Source organism: Mesoplodon densirostris, chromosome 4, assembly GCF_025265405.1.
Source record: "Mesoplodon densirostris isolate mMesDen1 chromosome 4, mMesDen1 primary haplotype, whole genome shotgun sequence".
NCBI classification, from domain to species: domain Eukaryota; kingdom Metazoa; phylum Chordata; class Mammalia; order Artiodactyla; family Ziphiidae; genus Mesoplodon; species Mesoplodon densirostris.
Genome location: NC_082664.1, coordinates 113,334,256 through 113,351,668, shown reverse-complemented (window position 1 = coordinate 113,351,668; position 17,413 = coordinate 113,334,256). Strand labels below are relative to the sequence as shown.

Below are 17,413 nucleotides of genomic sequence, written 5' to 3'. Positions count from 1 at the left end.
CTAGCCTAGTTTCCGCTGTGGGGTTTGAACGTGGGTCTTGGTTACTGAAGCCCACCACTTCCTGTGGTGGGCATTCCCATGGGTCCTCGCTAAGTGATTTGGCATAGTTGGCAACAATTGGCAGTTGGGCCGAATTACGTTAGCCCCTTGAGAGCTGCTGGGCTGCATCTTGTGTGTTGCCAGTCGCAGGTCGGCCCTCCCATAGGAGGTTTCCTTGGTCCTAAAAATGATGGGAGTGGCCCCAAGTGCACATTACACATTCTACTAGGTTGCAGGATTTCTGGGTCCATCTATATGTTACACCCACGGTCGGAAAGCAGGTCTCGTCAGGTGTTTGTGCGTTGGTCAGAAGGCTTGGTTGTGGAAGAGTGGAAGTCCGTGGCCTATTTCAAAACCCCCTGGGTTTCAAAGTTCACATTCAGTCTGTTGAAGCTTGAAGAAGTCTTTCTCCATTCAGTTCGGGGGTCCAAATCCAGGACGCTGTGTATAAACTCTGGCTTTTATGGTTCGAGGTCTCAGGAGAGGGCCACAGGGACACACAGAGAGTAAGATGTGGATTCAGAGGCACACGAAGATGCCCACAAGCGCGTCCTCGTGTGCAGTAACAGTCACACACGCGCACATGCGTGAAAACAAAAATATACCCTCTCAGTTCCCGGCCAACGTCCACGCCTTATTTCCTGCAGTCGTGCTGTCAGACAAACATTGAGTTCTCTGTAACGGTAGACGTCCTTGCGAGACAGGGTCCGAGCTCAAGCCCAGGTAAATATTCTCATGAATCATGATCTCTGAGTACACCGGTCGAATTCTGAAGCCTGCCTGATTTATGTCCAGTTCTCAGGTGCAGCTGCTGGACGAGGCTGGCCGTCGGCAAAGACAAGAAGACCTACGTGTTGGCTGATGACTGCAGGTGCTAAGGAAAAGTGGAAACATGACGCGGGGGCATGTTGCTATGCGTGGCTGTGGCTAACTCAGGAAGGTAGGCTTTCACCCACCCTAAGATGTGCCATTGGATATGAGGTTTTCCTCAGATGGTCCCAGTGGCTGCAAGAGTGGATTGACTGTTGCTCTTTCTGAGTGGCCTGAGGGCTGTGGATTCCCCAGGGTTTTTGTGTACTCCGAGGTCATCTCTCCTCTTCAGACCCCCACGGCATGCCCGGTTGTGTTCTGCAGCGTCCCAGCCTGTGCTTGGATCGATGATGACACCCTTGTATGCATTCCTTGGAAAATCTGAACAAAATGAGTGAGAACACTCTACCGTCTCCTCATCGAATCTGAGGTCCAGCACGTTTCGTCTCTCGGGGGTAGGGGAGAGTGAGGAGTGAGGGCCAGCATCCCCTTCTGACCTGCATGCAAACACACACCAGGGTTCCAGAATTCGAGGTGCTCCTATCTGGGGGTCCACTGTGTCTGCCCATAAGCTGGGTCATCTACGCATATTAGGTCCCTGCTGAAAGACCGTTGAGGGCATGCGAGGGGGAAGGCTCTCCTGCTGGTCTTCAGAGTCGGAGTGCGTGCTGGTGTAGGCCCAGTAAGCTTGCAGCTTGGAAAGGTGTGCTTGGCCAGGATCACGTTTGTGCATGCAGCTTTGGGGGCTATTTCTGGAAGCCAAAATGAGGAAGCGTCCCTGGTTGGAGCCTGGAGCCTCAGGCCAGGCCTGTGTCCCTCCCTGTCATTTGTTTTTTTTTTAATTTATTTATTTATTTATTTTTTATTTTACAAATTTAATCAGTTATACATATACATATGTTCCCATATCCCCTCCCTTTTGCGTCTCCCTCCCACCCTCCCTATCCCACCCCTCCAGGCGGTCACAAAGAACCGAGCTGATCTCCCTGTGCTATGCGGCTGCTTCCCACTAGCTATCTACCTTACATTTGGTAGTGTATATATGTCCATGCCGCTCTTTCACTTTGTCACAGCTTACCCTTCCCCCTCCCCATATCCTCAAGTCCATGCTCTAGTAGGTCTGTGTCTTTATTCCTGTCTTACCCCTATGTTCTTGATGACATTTTTTTCTTAAATTCCATATATATGTGTCAGCATACAGTATTTGTCTTTCTCTTTCTGACTTACTTCACTCTGTATGACAGACTCTAGGTCCATCCACCTCATTACAAATAGCTCAATTTCATTTCTTTTTATGGCTGAGTAATATTCCATTGTATATATGTGCCACATCTTCTTTATCCATTCATCCGATGATGGACACTTAGGTTGTTTCCATCTCCGGGCTATTGTAAATAGGGCTGCTATGAACATTTTGGTACATGTCTCTTTTTGAATTATGGTTTTCTCAGGGTATATGCCCAGTAGTGGGATTGCTGGGTCATATGGTAGTTCTATTTGTAGTTTTTTAAGGAACCTCCATACTGTTCTCCATAGTGGCTGTACCAATTCACATTCCCACCAGCAGTGCAAGAGTGTTCCCTTTTTTCCACACCCTCTCCAGCATTTATTGTTTCTAGATTTTTTGATGATGGCCATTCTGACTGGTGTGAGATGATATCTCATTGTAGTTTTGATTTGCATTTCTCTAATGAGTAAAGATGTTGAGCATCCTTTCATGTGTTTGTTGGCTGTCTGTATATCTTCTGTGGAGAAATGTCTATTTAGGTCTTCTGCCCATTTTTGGATTGGGTTGTTTGTTTTTTTGCTATTGAGCTGCATGAGCTGCTTATAAATTTTGGAGATTAATCCTTTGTCAGTTGCTTCATTTGCAAATATTTTCTCCCATTCTGAGGGTTGTCTTTTGGTCTTGTTTATGGTTTCCTTTGCTGTGCAAAAGCTTTGAAGTTTCATTAGGTCCCATGTGTTTATTTTTGTCTTTATTTCCATTTCTCTAGGAGGTGGGTCAAAAAGGATCTTGCTGTGATTTATGTCATAGAGTGTTCTGCCTATGTTTTCCTCTAGGAGTTTGATAGTGTCTGGCCTTACATTTAGGTCTTTAATCCATTTTGAGCTAATTTTTGTGTATGGTGTTAGGGAGTGATCTAATCTCATACTTTTACATGTCCCTGTCCAGTTTTCCCAGCACCACTTATTGAAGAGACTGTCCTTTCTCCACTGTACATTCCTGCCTCCTTTATCAAAGATAAGGTGACCATATGTCCGTGGGTTTATCTCTGGGCTTTCTATCCTGTTCCATTGATCTATCTTTCTGTTTTTGTGCCAGTACCATACTGTCTTGATTACTGTAGCTTTGTAGTATAGTCTGAAGTCAGGGAGCCTGATTCCTCCAGCTCCATTTTTCGTTCTCAAGATTGCTTTGGCTATTCGGGGTCTTTTGTGTTTCCATACAAATTGTGAAATTTTTTGTTCTAGTTCTGTGAAAAATGCCATTGGTAGTTTGATAGGTATTGCATTGAATCTGTAGATTGCTTTGGGTAGTAGAGTCATTTTCACAATGTTGATTCTTCCAATCCAAGAACATGGTACATCTCTCCATCTATTTGTATCATCTTTAATTTCTTTCATCAGTGTCTTATAATTTTCTGCATACAGGTCTTTTGTCTCCTTAGGTAGGTTTATTCCTAGATATTTTATTCTTTTTGTTGCAATGGTAAATGGGAGTGTTTCCTTGATTTCACTTTCAGATTTTTCATCATTAGTATATAGGAATGCCAGAGATTTCTGTGCATTAATTTTGTATCCTGCAACTTTACCAAATTCATTGATTAGCTCTAGTAGTTTTCTGGTAGCATCTTTAGGATTCTCTATGTATAGTATCATGTCATCTGCAAACAGTGACAGCTTTACTTCTTCTTTTCCCATTTGGATTCCTTTTATTTCCTTTTCTTCTCTGATTGCTGTGGCTAGAACTTCCAAAACTAGGTTGAATAAGAGTGGTGAGAGTGGGCAACCTTGTCTTGTTCCTGATCTTAGTGGAACTGGTTTCAGTTTTTCACCATTGAGGATGATGCTGGCTGTGGGTTTGTCATATATGGCCTTTATTATGTTGAGGAAAGTTCCCTCTATGCCTACTTTCTGCAGGGTTTTTATCATAAATGGGTGTTGAATTTTGTCAAAAGCTTTCTCTGCATCTATTGAGATGATCATATGGTTTTTCTCCTTCAACTTGTTAATATGGTGTATCACATTGATTGATTTGCGTATATTGAAGAATCCTTGCATTCCTGGAATAAACCCCACTTGATCATGGTGTATGATCCTTTTAATGTGCTGTTGGATTCTGTTTGCTAGTATTTTGTTGAGGATTTTTGCATCTATGTTCATCAGTGATATTGGCCTGTAGTTTTCTTTCTTTGTGACATCCTTGTCTGGTTTTGGTATCAAGGTGATGGTGGCCTCGTAGAATGAGTTTGGGAGTGTTCCTCCCTCTGCTATATTTTGGAAGAGTTTGAGAAGGATAGGTGTTAGCTCTTCTCTAAATGCTTGATAGAATTCGCCTGTGAAGCCATCTGGTCCTGGGCTTTTGTTTGTTGGAAGATTTTTAATCACAGTTTCAATTTCAGTGCTTGTGATTGGTCTGTTCATATTTTCTATTTCTTCCTGATTCAGTCTTGGCAGGTTGTGCATTTCTAAGAATTTGTCCATTTCTTCCAGGTTGTCCATTTTATTGGCATAGAGTTGCTTATAGTAATCTCTCATGATCTTTTGTATTTCTGCAGTGTCAGTTGTTACTTCTCCTTTTTCATTTCTAATTCTATTGATTTGAGTCTTCTCCCTTTTTTTCTTGATGAGTCTGGCTAATGGTTTATCAATTTTGTTTATCTTCTCAAAGAACCAGCTTTTAGTTTTATTGATCTTTGCTATCGTTTCCTTCATTTCTTTTTCATTTATTTCTGATCTGATTTTTATGATTTCTTTCCTTCTGCTAACTTTGGGATGTTTTTGTTCTTCTTTCTCTAATTGCTTTAGGTGCAAGGTTAGGTTGTTTATTCGAGATATTTCCTGTTTCTTAAGGTGTGATTGTATTGCCATAAACTTCCCTCTTAGAACTGCTTTTGCTGCATCCCATAGGTTTTGGGTCGTCGTGTCTCCATTGTCATTTGTTTCTAGGTATTTTTTAATTTCCTCTTTGATTTCTTCAGTGATCACTTCGTTATTAAGTAGTGTATTGTTTAGCCTCCATGTGTTTGTATGTTTTACAGCTCTTTTCCTGTAATTGATATCTAGTCTCATAGCATTGTGGTCAGAAAAGATACTTGATACAATTTCAATTTTCTTAAATTTACCAAGGCTTGATTTGTGACCCAAGATATGATCTATCCTGGAGAATGTTCCATGAGCACTTGAGAAAAATGTGTATTCTGTTGTTTTTGGATGGAATGTCCTATAAATATCAATTAAGTCCATCTTGTTTAATGTATCATTTAAAGCTTGTGTTTCCTTATTTATTTTCATTTTGGATGACCTGTCCATTGGTGAAAGTGGGGTGTTAAAGTCCCCTACTATGATTGTGTTACTGTCGATTTCTCCTTTTATGGCTGTTAATATTTCCCTTATGTATTGAGGTGCTCCTATGTTTGGTGCATAAATATTTACAATTGTTATATCTTCTTCTTGGATTGATCCCTTGATCATTATGTAGTGTCCTTCTTTGTCTCTTCTAGTAGTCTTTATTTTAAAGTCTATTTTGTCTGATATGAGAATTGCTACTCCAGCTTTCTTTTGGTTTCCATTTGCATGGAATATCTTTTTCCATCCCCTTACTTTCAGTCTGTATGTATCTCTAGGTCTGAAGTGGGTCTCTTGTAGACAGCATATATATGGGTCTTGTTTTTGTATCCATTCAGCCAGTCTGTGTCTTTTGGTGGGAGCATTTAGTCCATTTACATTTAAGGTAATTATTGATATGTATGTTCCTATTCCCATTTTCTTAATTGTTTTGGGTTCGTTATTGTAGTTCTTTTCCTTCTGTTGTGTTTCTTGCCTAGAGAAGTTCCTTTAGCATTTGTTGTAAAGCTGGTTTGGTGGTGCTGAACTCTCTCAGCTTTTGCATGTCTGTAAAGGTTTTAATTTCTCCATCAAATCTGAATGAGATCCTTGCTGGGTAGAGTAATCTTGGTTGCAGGTTTTTCTCCTTCATCACTTTAAGTATGTCCTGCCACTCCCTTCTGGCTTGTAGAGTTTCTGCTGAGAGATCAGCTGTTATCCTGATGGGGATTCCCTTGTGTGTTATTTGTTGTTTTTGCCTTGCTGCTTTTAATATGATTTCTTTGTGTTTAATTTTTGACAGTTTGATTAATATGTGTCTTGGTGTATTTCTCCTTGGATTTATTCTGTATGGGACTCTCTGTGCCTCCTGGACTTGATTAACTATTTCCTTTCCCATATTGGGGAAGTTTTCAACTATAATCTCTTCAAATATTTTCTCAGTCCCTTTCTTTTTCTCTTCTTCTTCTGGAACCCCTATAATTCGAATGTTGGTGCGTTTAATGTTGTCCCAGAGGTCTCTGAGACTGTCCTCTGTTCTTTTCATTCTTTTTTCTTTATTTTGCTGTGCAGCAGTTATTTCCACTATTTTATCTTCCACCTCACTTATCCGTTCTTCTGCCTCAGTTATTCTGCTATTGATCCCATCTAGAGTATTTTTTATTTCATTTATTGTGTTTTTAATCGATGCTTGATTTGTCTTTAGTTCTTCTAGGTCCTTGTTAACTGTTTCTTGCATTTTGTCTATTCTATTTCCAAGATTTTGGATCATCTTTACCATCATTATTCTGAATTCTTTTTCAGATAGACTGCCTATTACCTCTTCATTTGTTAGGTCTGGTGGGTTTTTATCTTGCTCCTTCTCCTGCTGTGTGTTTTTCTGTCTTCTCATTTTGCTTATGTTACTGTGTTTGGGGTCTCCTCTTTGCAGTCTGCAGGTTCGTAGTTCCCGTTATTTTTGGTGTCTGTCCCCAGTGGCTAAGGTTGGTTTAGTGGGTTGTGTAGGCTTCTTGGTGGAGGGGACTACTGCCTGTGTTCTGGTGGATGAGGCTGGATCTTGTCTTTCTGGTGGGCAGGTCCACGTCTGGTGGTGTGTTTTGGGGTGTTTGCGGACTTTTTATGATTTGAGGCAGCCTCTCTGCTAATGGGTGGTGTTGTGTTCCTGTCTTGCTAGTTGTTTGGCATAGGGTGTCCAGCACTGTAGCTTGCTGGTCGTTGAGTGAAGCTGGGTGCTGGTGTTGAGATGGAGATCTCTGGAAGATTTTCGCCGTTTGATATTATGTGGAGCTGGGAGGTCTCTTGTGGACCAGTGTCCTGAAGTTCGCTCTCCCACCTCAGAGGCACAGCACTGACGCCTGGCTCCTCAATTTGGGATGATTTGTTGTCTATTTATGTATTCCACAGATGCAGGGTACATGAAGTTGATTGTGGAGCTTTAATCCGCTGCTTCTGAGGCTGTTGGGAGAGGTTTCCCTTTCTCTTCTTTGTTCTCACAGCTCCTGGGCCTCAGCTTTGGATTTGGCCCCGCCTCTGCATGTAGGTCGCCGGAGGGCGTCTGTTCTTCGCTCAGACAGGACAGGGTTAAAGGAGCAGCCTCTTCGGGGACTCTGGCTCACCCAGGCCGGGCGGGAGGGAGGGGCACGGAGTGCGGGGCGAGCCTGCAGCGGCAGAGGTCGGCATGACGTTGCACCAGCCCGAGACGCGCCGTGCGTTCTCCCAGGGAAGCCGCCCCTGGATCCCGGGACCCCGGCAGTGGCAGGCTGCACAGGCTCCCGGAAGGGCGGTGTGGACAGTGTCCTGTGCTAGCACACAGGCTTCTTGGCGGCGGCAGCAGCAGCCCCAGCGTCCCACGCCCGTCCCTGGGCTCCGCGCCTTCAGCCGCGACTCGCGCCCGTCTCTGGAGCTCCTTTACGCGGCGCTCTTAATCCCCTCTCCTCGCGCACCAGGAAACCAAGAGGGAAGAAAAAGTCTCCTGCCTCTTCGGCAGCTCCAGAGTTTTCCCGGAATCCCTCACGGCTAGCTGTGGCACATTAGCCCCCTTCAGGCTGAGTTCTCGCCGCCAGTCCCAGTCCTCTCCCTGCGCTCCGACCGAAGCCCGAGCCTCAGCTCCAGCGCCGCCCGCCCCGGCGGGGGAGCAGACAAGCCTCTCGGGCTGGTGAGTGCCGCTCGGCACCGCTACTCTCTGCGGGAATCTCTCTGCTTTGCCCTACCCAGGTATGTGGGGAGTTTCTTGCCTTTTGGGAGGTCTGGGGTCTTCTGCCAGCGTTCAGCAGGTGTTCTGTCCTGTCATTTGTTTTGGTGCATTGAAATTCTTTAATGCCCGGTGGGGATGGAGCAGTGGGTGGGTGTGGGCTGGGATTGGTCTTCAACGGAAAGGAGCTGATGGATTAGGGCTAGGTATTGCCCATGTCAGCTACTCCACTGCAGATCCCGACAGAGTTTTGACACTAAGTGGGTCATCGTGGAGTGGGGTTAGTACCGAGTGCTGCATTGAAGCTTGCGTGGTGGCTGCTGGCCTGCAGAAGATGGCAAGGCATCATGAGGACATGTCCTGTGTGACGTCGTGGGATGGGCTGTCATGATTGGGTTGCAGGAGTTGGCCACGTCTTCCCAAGAATGCGTCCTGTTCGTGATGTGCTGGCATCAGCTGCCCACGAAGGGGATGGCTTTGGCAGTACGTGAGGATGCGGTTACATACTTAACCTGCGTAGAGTTGTGATCCCATTTCCGGAGGATTGTCATCCAAAGGGTGTCTTGCGGGACGCCGAGAAGTTAGACATGTTGAAGCGTCTGTGCCGCTCACCTTGGGGGTACTTGGGTTATGCGAACATGCCCTTTGGCCACTTTGTTTCCTTGTTTGGGAATGTGCAAATCGAAAGCGTTTCTCCGAGAGGGCCTGATGCGGCCAGCCCTTGTGGCACGTAGGAGTTTTGGATAGCTAGTGGTTTATCTGGAGCAGTCCGTTGGCGGAGCAGAGATGCGTTCAGTGTTCTGATGTCAGGTGCGCTGCCGTGGACAGCCACTGTGCCCTTTGAAGCTTGCAGGTCCCCTCGTGAAGGAGAGTTCTTCCATTGGAAATCGGTCTGTGGTCCTCGGGGAGAGTGCCTTTGATCTCTGGGAGGTTCTCGGTAGTGTCACTCTGTCAGTGAAGAAGTGCCAGGATGCATGGGGTATAGTCGGTGTCATCAAAGCATTCGTGTTTGCGGTCTGCCATCCCTGGTATACAGTGACCCCGTGTGTGAATGAGGTCTGTGGCTTCCAGTAGGTTCGACTTACCCGGTGGGCAGGAGGAGGGCACGTAGGACAACACTGTCAAGAATTTGAGTGTTTCCTCCGGGTTCAGGGCCGCCAAACCTGGTGGCTGGATGCTGGCAAAACGTGCCTGGGAAGATAGCCTAGTTTCCGCATTGGGGTTTGAACGTGGGTCTTGGTTACTGAAGCCCACCACTTCCTGTGGTGGACATTCCCATGGGTCCTCGCAAAGTGATTTGGCATAGTTGGCAACAATTGGCAGTTGGGCCGAATTTCGTTAGCCCCTTGAGAGGTGCCGGGCTGCATCTTGCCTGTAGCCAGTCGCAGTTCGGCCCGCCCATAGGAGGTTTCCTTGGTCCTAAAATGATGGGAGTGGCCCCAAGTGCACATTTCATATTCTACTAGGTTGCAGGATTTCTGGGTCCATCTATATGTTACACCCACTGTTGGAAAGGAGGTCTCGTCAGGTGTTTGTGCATTGGTCAGAAGGCTTGGTTGTGGAAGAGTGGAAGTCCGTGGCCTATTTCAAAACCCCCTGGGTTTCAAAGTTCACATTCAGTCTGTTGAAGCTTGAATAGGTCTTTCTCCATTCAGTGGGGGGGGCCAAATCCAGGACGCTGTGTATAAACTCTGGCTTTTATGGTTCGAGGTCTCAGGAGAGGGCCACAGGGACACACAGAGAGCAAGGTGCGGATTCAGAGGCACACAAAGACGCCCAGAAGCGCGTCGTCATGTGCAGTAACAGTCACACACGTGCATATGTGTGAAAACAAAAATATACACTCTCATGTACCAGCCAAGGTACACACCTTACTTCCTGCAGTCATGCTATCAGAAAAACATTGAGTTCTCTGTAAAGGTAGACGTGCTTGGGAGGCAGGGTTCAAGCTCAAGCCCAGGTAAAAATTCTCATGACTCATGATCTCTGAGTACACCGGTCCAATTCTGAAGCCTGCGTGATTTATGTCCAGTTCTCAGGTGCAGCTGCTGGACGAGGCTGGCTGTCTGCAAAGACAAGAAGACCTACACGTTGGCTGATGACTGCAGGTGCTAAGGAAAAGTGGAAACATGACCCGGGGGCATGTTGCTACGCATGGCTCTGGCTAACTCAGGAAGGTAGGCTTTCACCCACCCTAAGATGTGCCATTGGATATGAGGTTTTCCTCAGACGGTCCCAGTGGCTGCAAGAGTGGATTGACTGTTGCTCTTTCTGAGTGGCCTGAGGGCTGTGGATTCCCCAGGGTTTTGGAATACTCCGAGGTCATCTCTCCTCTTCAGACCCCGACGGCATGCCCGGTTGTGTTCTGCAGCGTCCCAGCCTGTGCTTGGATCGATGATGACACCCTTGTATGCATTCCTTGGAAAATCTGAACAAAATGAGTGAGAACACTCTACCGTCTCCTCATCGAATCTGAGGTCCAGCACGTTTCGTCTCTCGGGGGTAGGGGAGAGTGAGGAGTGAGGGCCAGCGTCCCCTTCTGACCTGCATGCAAACACACACCAGGGTTCCAGAATTCGAGGTGCTCCTATCTGGGGGTCCACTGTGTCTGCCCATAAGCTGGGTCATCTACGCATATTAGGTCCCTGCTGAAAGACCGTTGAGGGCATGCGAGGGGGAAGGCTCTCCTGCTGGTCTTCAGAGTCGGAGTGCGTGCTGGTGTAGGCCCAGTAAGCTTGCAGCTTGGAAAGGTGTGCTTCGGCCAGGATCACATTTGTGCATGCAGCTTCGGGGGCTATTTCTGGAAGCCAAAATGAGGAAGCGTCCCTGGTTGGAGCCTGGAGCCTCAGGCCAGGCCTGTGTCCCTCCTTGTCATTTGATTTGACGCGTTGAAGTTCTTTAGTGCCCGGTGGGGATGGAGCAGTGGGTGGGTGTGGGCTGGGGTTGGTCTTCAACGGAAGGGAGCTGATGGATTAGGGCTAGGTATTGCCCATGTCGGCTACTCCACTGCAGATCCTGACAGAGTTTTGGCACTAAGTGGGTCATCGTGGAGTGGGGTTAGGACCGAGTGCTGCATTGAAGCCTGCGTGGTGGCTGCTGGCCTGCAGAAGATGGCAAGGCATCATGAGGACATGTCCGGTGTGATGTCGTGGGATGGGCTGTCATGATTGGGTTGCAGGAGCTGGCCACGTCTTCCCAAGAATGCGACCTGTTCGTGATGTGCGGGCATTAGCTGCCCACGAAGGGGATGGCTTTGGCAGTACATGAGGATGCGGTTACGTACTTAACCTGCGTATAGTTGTGATCCCGTTGCCGGTGGAATGTCACCCAAATGGTGTCTTGCGGGACGCCAAGAAGTTAGACATGTTGAAGCGTCTGGGCCGCTCACCTTGGGGTTATTTGGGTTATGCGAACATGCCCTTTGGCCATTTTGTTTCCTTGTTTGGGAATGTGCAAAGCGAAAGTGTTTCTCCGAGAGGGCATGATGCGGCCAGCCCTTGTGGCACGCAGGAGTTTTGGATAGCTAGTGGTTTATCTGGAGCAGTCCGTTGGCGGAGCAGAGATGCGTTCAGTGTTCTGATGTCAGGTGCGCTGCCGTGGACAGCCACTGTGCCCTTTGAAGCTTGCAGGTCCCCTCGCGAAGCAGAGTTCTTCCATTGGAAATCGGTCTGTGGTCCTCGGGGAGAGTGCCTTTGATCTCTGGGAGGTTCTCGGTAGTGTCACTCTGTCAGTGAAGAAGTGCCAGGATGCATGGGGTATGGACAGTGTCATCAAAGCAGTCGTGTTTGCAGTCTGCCATCCCTGGTATACAGTGACCCCGTGTTTGAATGATGTCTGTGGCTTCTAGTAGGTTCGACTTACCCGCTGGGCAGGAGGAGGGCACGTAGGACAACACTGTCAAGAATTTGAGTGTTTCCTCCGGGTTCAGGGCCGCCAAACCTGGTGGCTGGATGCTGGCAACACGTGCCTGGGAAGCTAGCCTAGTTTCCGCTGTGGGGTTTGAACGTGGGTCTTGGTTACTGAAGCCCACCACTTCCTGTGGTGGGCATTCCCATGGGTCCTCGCAAAGTGATTTGGCATAGTTGGCAACAATTGGCAGTTGGGCCGAATTTCGTTAGCCCCTTGAGAGGTGCCGGGCTGCATCGTGCCTGTAGCCAGTCGCAGGTCGGCCCGCCCATAGGAGGTTTCCTTGGTCCTAAAAATGATGGGAGTGCCCCCAAGTGCACATTACATATTCTACTAGGTTGCAGGATTTCTGGGTCCATCTATATGTTACACCCACTGTCGGAAAGCAGGCCTCGTCAGGTGTTTTCGCGTTGCTCAGAAGGCTTGGTTGTGGAAGAGTGGAAGTCCGTGGCCAATTTCAAAACCCCCTGGGTTTCAAAGTTCACATTCAGTCTGTTGAAGCTTGAAGAGGTCTTTCTCCATTCAGTGGGGGGCAACAAATCCAGGACGCTGTGTATAAACTCTGGCTTTTATGGTTCGAGGTCTCAGGAGAGGGCCACAGGGACACACAGAGAGCAAGGTGCGGATTCAGAGGCACACAAAGACGCCCACAAGCGAGTCCTCGTGTGCAGTAACTGTCACACACGCGCACATGCGTGAAAACAAAAATATACCCTCTCACATACCAGCCAAGGTACACACCTTACTTCCTGCAGTCGTGCTGTCAGACAAACATTGAGCTCTCTATAAAGGTAGACGTCCTTGGGAGGCAGGGTTCGAGCTCAAGCCCAGGTAAAAATTCTCATGAATCATGATCTCTGAGTACACCGGTCCAATTCTGAAGCCTGCCTGATTTATGTCCAGTTCTCAGGTGCAGCTGCTGAACGAGGCTGGCCGTCGGCAAAGACAAGAAGACCTACGTGTTGGCTGATGACTGCAGGTGCTAAGGAAAAGTGGAAACATGATGCGGGGGCATGTTGCTACGCGTGGCTCTGGCTAACTCAGGAAGGTAGGCTTTCACCCACCCTAAGATGTGCCATTGGATATGAGGTTTTCATCAGACGGTCCCAGGGGCTGCAAGAGTGGATTGACTGTTGCTCTTTCTGAGTGGCCTGAGGGCTGTGGATTCCCCAGGGTTTTGGAGTACTCCGAGGTCATCTCTCCTCTTCAGACCCCCACGGCATGCCCGGTTGTGTTCTGCAGCGTCCCAGCCTGTGCTTGGATCGATGATGACACCCTTGTATGCATTCCTTGGAAAATCTGAACAAAATGAGTGAGAACACTCTACCGTCTCCTCATCGAATCTGAGGTCCAGCACGTTTCGTCTCTCGGGGGTAGGGGAGAGTGAGGAGTGAGGGCCAGCGTCCCCTTCTGACCTGCATGCAAACACACACCAGGGTTCCAGAATTCGAGGTGCTCCTATCTGGGGGTCCACTGTGTCTGCCCATAACCTGGGTCATCTACGCATATTAGGTCCGTGCTGAAAGACCGTTGAGGGCATGCGAGGGGGAAGGCTCTCCTGCTGGTCGTCAGAGTCGGAGTGCGTGCTGGTGCAGGCCCAGGAAGCTTGCAGATTGGAAAGGTATGCTTTGGCCAGGATCACGTTTGTGCATGCAGCTTCGTGGGCTATTTCTGTAAGCCAAAATGAGGAAGCGTCCCTGGTTGGAGCCTGGAGCCTCAGGCCAGGCCTGTGTCCCTCCTAGTCATTTGTTTTGGTGCCTTGACGTTCTTTAGTGCCCGGTGGGGATATAGCAGTGGTTGGGTGTGGTCTGGTGTTGGTCTTCAACGGAAGGGAGCTGATGGATTAGGGCTAGGTATTGCCCATGTCGGCTACTCCACTGTAGATCCCGACAGAGATTTGGCACTAAGTGGGTCATCGTGGAGTGGGGTTAGGACCGAGTGCTGCATTGAAGCCTGCGTGGTGGCTGCTGGCCTGCAGAAGATGGCAAGGCATCATGAGGACATGTCCTGTGTGATGTCGTGGGATGGGCTGTCATGATTGGGTTGCAGGAGCTGGCCACGTCTTCCCAAGAATGCGTCCTGTTCTTGATGTGCTGGCATCAGCTGCCCACGAAGGGGATGGCTTTGGCAGTACATGAGGATGTGGTTACATAATTAACCTGCGTAGAGTTGTGATCCCGTTGCCGGAGGTATATCGCCCAAAGGGTGTCTTCTGGGATGCCGAGAAGTTAGACATATTGAAGCGTCTGTGCCGCTCACCTTGGGGGTATTTGGGTTATGCGAACATGCCCTTTGGCCACTTTGTTTCCTTGTTTGGGAATGTGCAAAGCGAAAGTGTTTCTCCGAGAGGGCATGATGCGGCCAGCCCTTGTGGCACGCAGGAGTTTTGGATAGCTAGTGGTTTATATGGAGCAGTCCTTTGGCGGAGCAGAGATGCGTTCAGTGTTCTGATGCCAGGTGCGCTGCCGTGGACAGCCACTGTGCCCTTTGAAGCTTGCAGTTCCCCTCGCGAAGCAGAGTTCTTCCATTGGAAATCGGTCTGTGGTCCTCGGGGAGAGTGCCTTTGATCTCTGGGAGTTTCTCGGTAGTGTCACTCTGTCAGTGAAGAAGTGCCAGGATGCATGGGGTACGGTCAGTGTCATCAAAGCAGTCATGTTTGCAGTCTGCCATCCCTGGTATACAGTGACCCCGTGTTTGAATGATGTCTGTGGCTTCTAGTAGGTTCGACTTACCCGCTGGGCAGGAGGAGGGCACGTAGGACAACACTGTCAAGAATTTGAGTGTTTCCTCCGGGTTCAGGGCCGCCAAACCTGGTGGCTGGATGCTGGCAACACGTGCCTGGGAAGCTAGCCTAGTTTCCGCAGTGGGGTTTGAACGTGGGTCTTGGTTACTGAAGCCCACCACTTCCTGTGGTGGGCATTCCCATGGGTCCTCGCAAAGTGATTTGGCATAGTTGGCAACAATTGGCAGTTGGGCCGAATTTCGTTAGCCCCTTGAGAGGTGCCGGGCTGCATCTTGCCTGTAGCCAGTCGCAGTTCGGCCCGCCCATAGAAGGTTTCCTTGGTCCTAAAAATGATGGGAGTGGCCCCAAGTGCACATTACATATTCTACTAGGTTGCAGGATTTCTGGGTCCATCTATATGTTACACCCACTGTTGGAAAGCAGGTCTCTTCAGGTGTTTGTGCATTGGTCAGAAGGCTTGGTTGTGGAAGAGTGGAAGTCCGTGGCCTATTTCAAAACCCCCTGCATTTCAAAGTTCACATTCAGTCTGTTGAAGCTTGAAGAGGTCTTTCTCCATTTAGTGGGGGGGGTCCAAATCCAGGACGCTGTGTATAAACTCTGGCTTTTATGGTTCGAGGTCTCAGGAGAGGGCCACAGGGACACACAGAGTGCAAGATGCGGATTCAGAGGCACACAAAGACGCCCACAAGTGCGTGCTCGTGTGCAGTTACAGTCACACACGTGCACATGCGTGAAAACAAAAATATACCCTCTCACGTACCGGCCAACGTACACGCCTTACTTCCTGCAGTCGTGCTGTCAGACAAACATTGAGTTCTCTGTAAAGGTAGACGTCCTTGGGAGGCAGGGTTCGAGCTCAAGCCCAGGTAAAAATTCTCATGAATCATGATCTCTGAGTACACCGGTCCAATTCTGAAGCCTGCCTGATTTATGTCCAGTTCTCAGGTGCAGCTGCTGGACGAGGCTGGCTGTCTGCAAAGACAAGAAATCCTACGCGTTGGCTGATGACTGCAGGTGCTAAGGAAAAGTGGAAACATGACGCGGGGGCATGTTGCTACGCGTGGCTCTGGCTAACTCAGGAAGGTAGGCTTTCACCCACCCTAAGATGTGCCATTGGATATGAGGTTTTCCTCAGACGGTCCCAGTGGCTGCAAGAGTGGATTGACTGTTGCTCTTTCTGAGTGGCCTGAGGGCTGTGAATTCCCCAGGGTTTTGGAGTACTCCGAGGTCATCTCTCCTCTTCACACCCCCACGGCATGCCCGATTGTGTTCTGCAGCGTCCCAGCCTGTGCTTGGATCGATGATGACACCCTTGTATGCATTCCTTGGAAAATCTGAACAAAATGAGTGAGAACACTCTACCGTCTCCTCATCGAATCTGAGGTCCAGCACGTTTCGTGTCTCGGGGGTAGGGGAGAGTGAGGAGTGAGGGCCAGCGTCCCCTTCTGACCTGCATGCAAACAAACACCAGGGTTCCAGAATTCGAGGTGATCCTATCTGTGGGTCCACTGTGTTTGCCCATAAGCTGGGTCATCTATGCATATTAGGTCCCTGCTGAAAGACCATTGAGGGCATGCGAGGGGGAAGGCTCTCCTGCTGGTCTTCAGAGTCGGAGTGCGTGCTGGTGTAGGCCCAGTAAGCTTGCAGCATGGAAAGGTGTGCTTTGGCCAGGATCACATTTGTGCATGCAGCTTTGTGGGCTATTTCTGTAAGCCAAAATGAGGAAGTGTCCCTGGTTGGAGCCTGGATCCTCAGGCCAGGCCTTTGTCCCTCCCTGTCATTTGTTTTGGCGCGTTGAAGTTCTTTAATGCCTGGTGGGGATGGAGCAGTGGGTGGGTGTGGGCTGGGGTTGGTCTTCAACGGAAGGGAGCTGATGGATTAGGGCTAGGTATTGCCCATGTCGGCTACTCCACTGCAGATCCCGACAGAGTTTTGGCACTAAGTGGGTCATCGTGGAGTGGGGTTAGGACCGAGTGCTGCATTGAAGCCTGCGTGGTGGCTGCTGGCCTGCAGAAGATGGCAAGGCATCATGAGGACATGTCCTGTGTGATGTCGTGGGATGGGCTGTCATGATTGGGTTGCAGGAGCTGGCCACATCTTCCCAAGTATGCGTCCAGTTCGTGATGTGCTGGCATCAGCTGCCCACGAAGGGGATGGCTTTGGCAGTACATGAGGATGCGGTTACGTACTTAACCTGCGTAGAGTTGTGATCCCGCTGCCGGAGGAATGTCGCCCAAAGGGTGTCTTGCGGGACACCGAGAAGGTAGACATGTTGAAGTGTCTGTGTCGCTCACCTTGGGGGTATTTGGTTTATGCGAACATGCCCTTTGGCCACTTTGTTTCCTTGTGTGGGAATGTGCAAAGCAAAAGTGTTTCTCCGAGAGGGCATGATGCGGCCAGCCCTTGTGGCACGCAGGAGTTTTGGATAGCTAGTGGTTTATCTGGAGCAGTCCGTTGGCGGAGCAGAGATGCGTTCAGTGTTCTGATGTCAGGTGCGCTGCCGTGGACAGCCACTGTGCCCTTTGAAGCTTGCAGGTCCCCTCGCGAAGCAGAGTTCTTCCATTGGAAATCGGTCTGTGGTCCTCGGGGAGAGTGCCTTTGATCTCTGGGAGGTTCTCGGTAGTGTCACTCTGTCAGTGAAGAAGTGCCAGGATGCATGGGGTATGGACAGTGTC

The 17,413-nt window shown here is 49.0% G+C and overlaps 4 non-coding genes across 4 annotated transcripts; all 4 read left to right on the top strand.

Annotated features, from left to right (window-relative positions):
- Positions 1 to 1,190: 1,190 nt before the first annotated feature.
- On the top strand, positions 1,191 to 1,283 carry LOC132490036 (small nucleolar RNA SNORD116). The gene has a single exon (XR_009532399.1). It is a non-coding gene; the product is annotated as a small nucleolar RNA SNORD116 (small nucleolar RNA).
- A 9,194-nt stretch (positions 1,284 to 10,477) lies between these two features.
- Positions 10,478 to 10,570, top strand: LOC132490035 (small nucleolar RNA SNORD116). The gene has a single exon (XR_009532398.1). It is a non-coding gene; the product is annotated as a small nucleolar RNA SNORD116 (small nucleolar RNA).
- A 2,684-nt stretch (positions 10,571 to 13,254) lies between these two features.
- LOC132490034 (small nucleolar RNA SNORD116) lies at positions 13,255 to 13,347 on the top strand. Its single transcript, XR_009532397.1, has one exon. It is a non-coding gene; the product is annotated as a small nucleolar RNA SNORD116 (small nucleolar RNA).
- Positions 13,348 to 16,032: 2,685 nt separating this feature from the next.
- LOC132490033 (small nucleolar RNA SNORD116) lies at positions 16,033 to 16,125 on the top strand. Its single transcript, XR_009532396.1, has one exon. It is a non-coding gene; the product is annotated as a small nucleolar RNA SNORD116 (small nucleolar RNA).
- Positions 16,126 to 17,413: the final 1,288 nt, after the last annotated feature.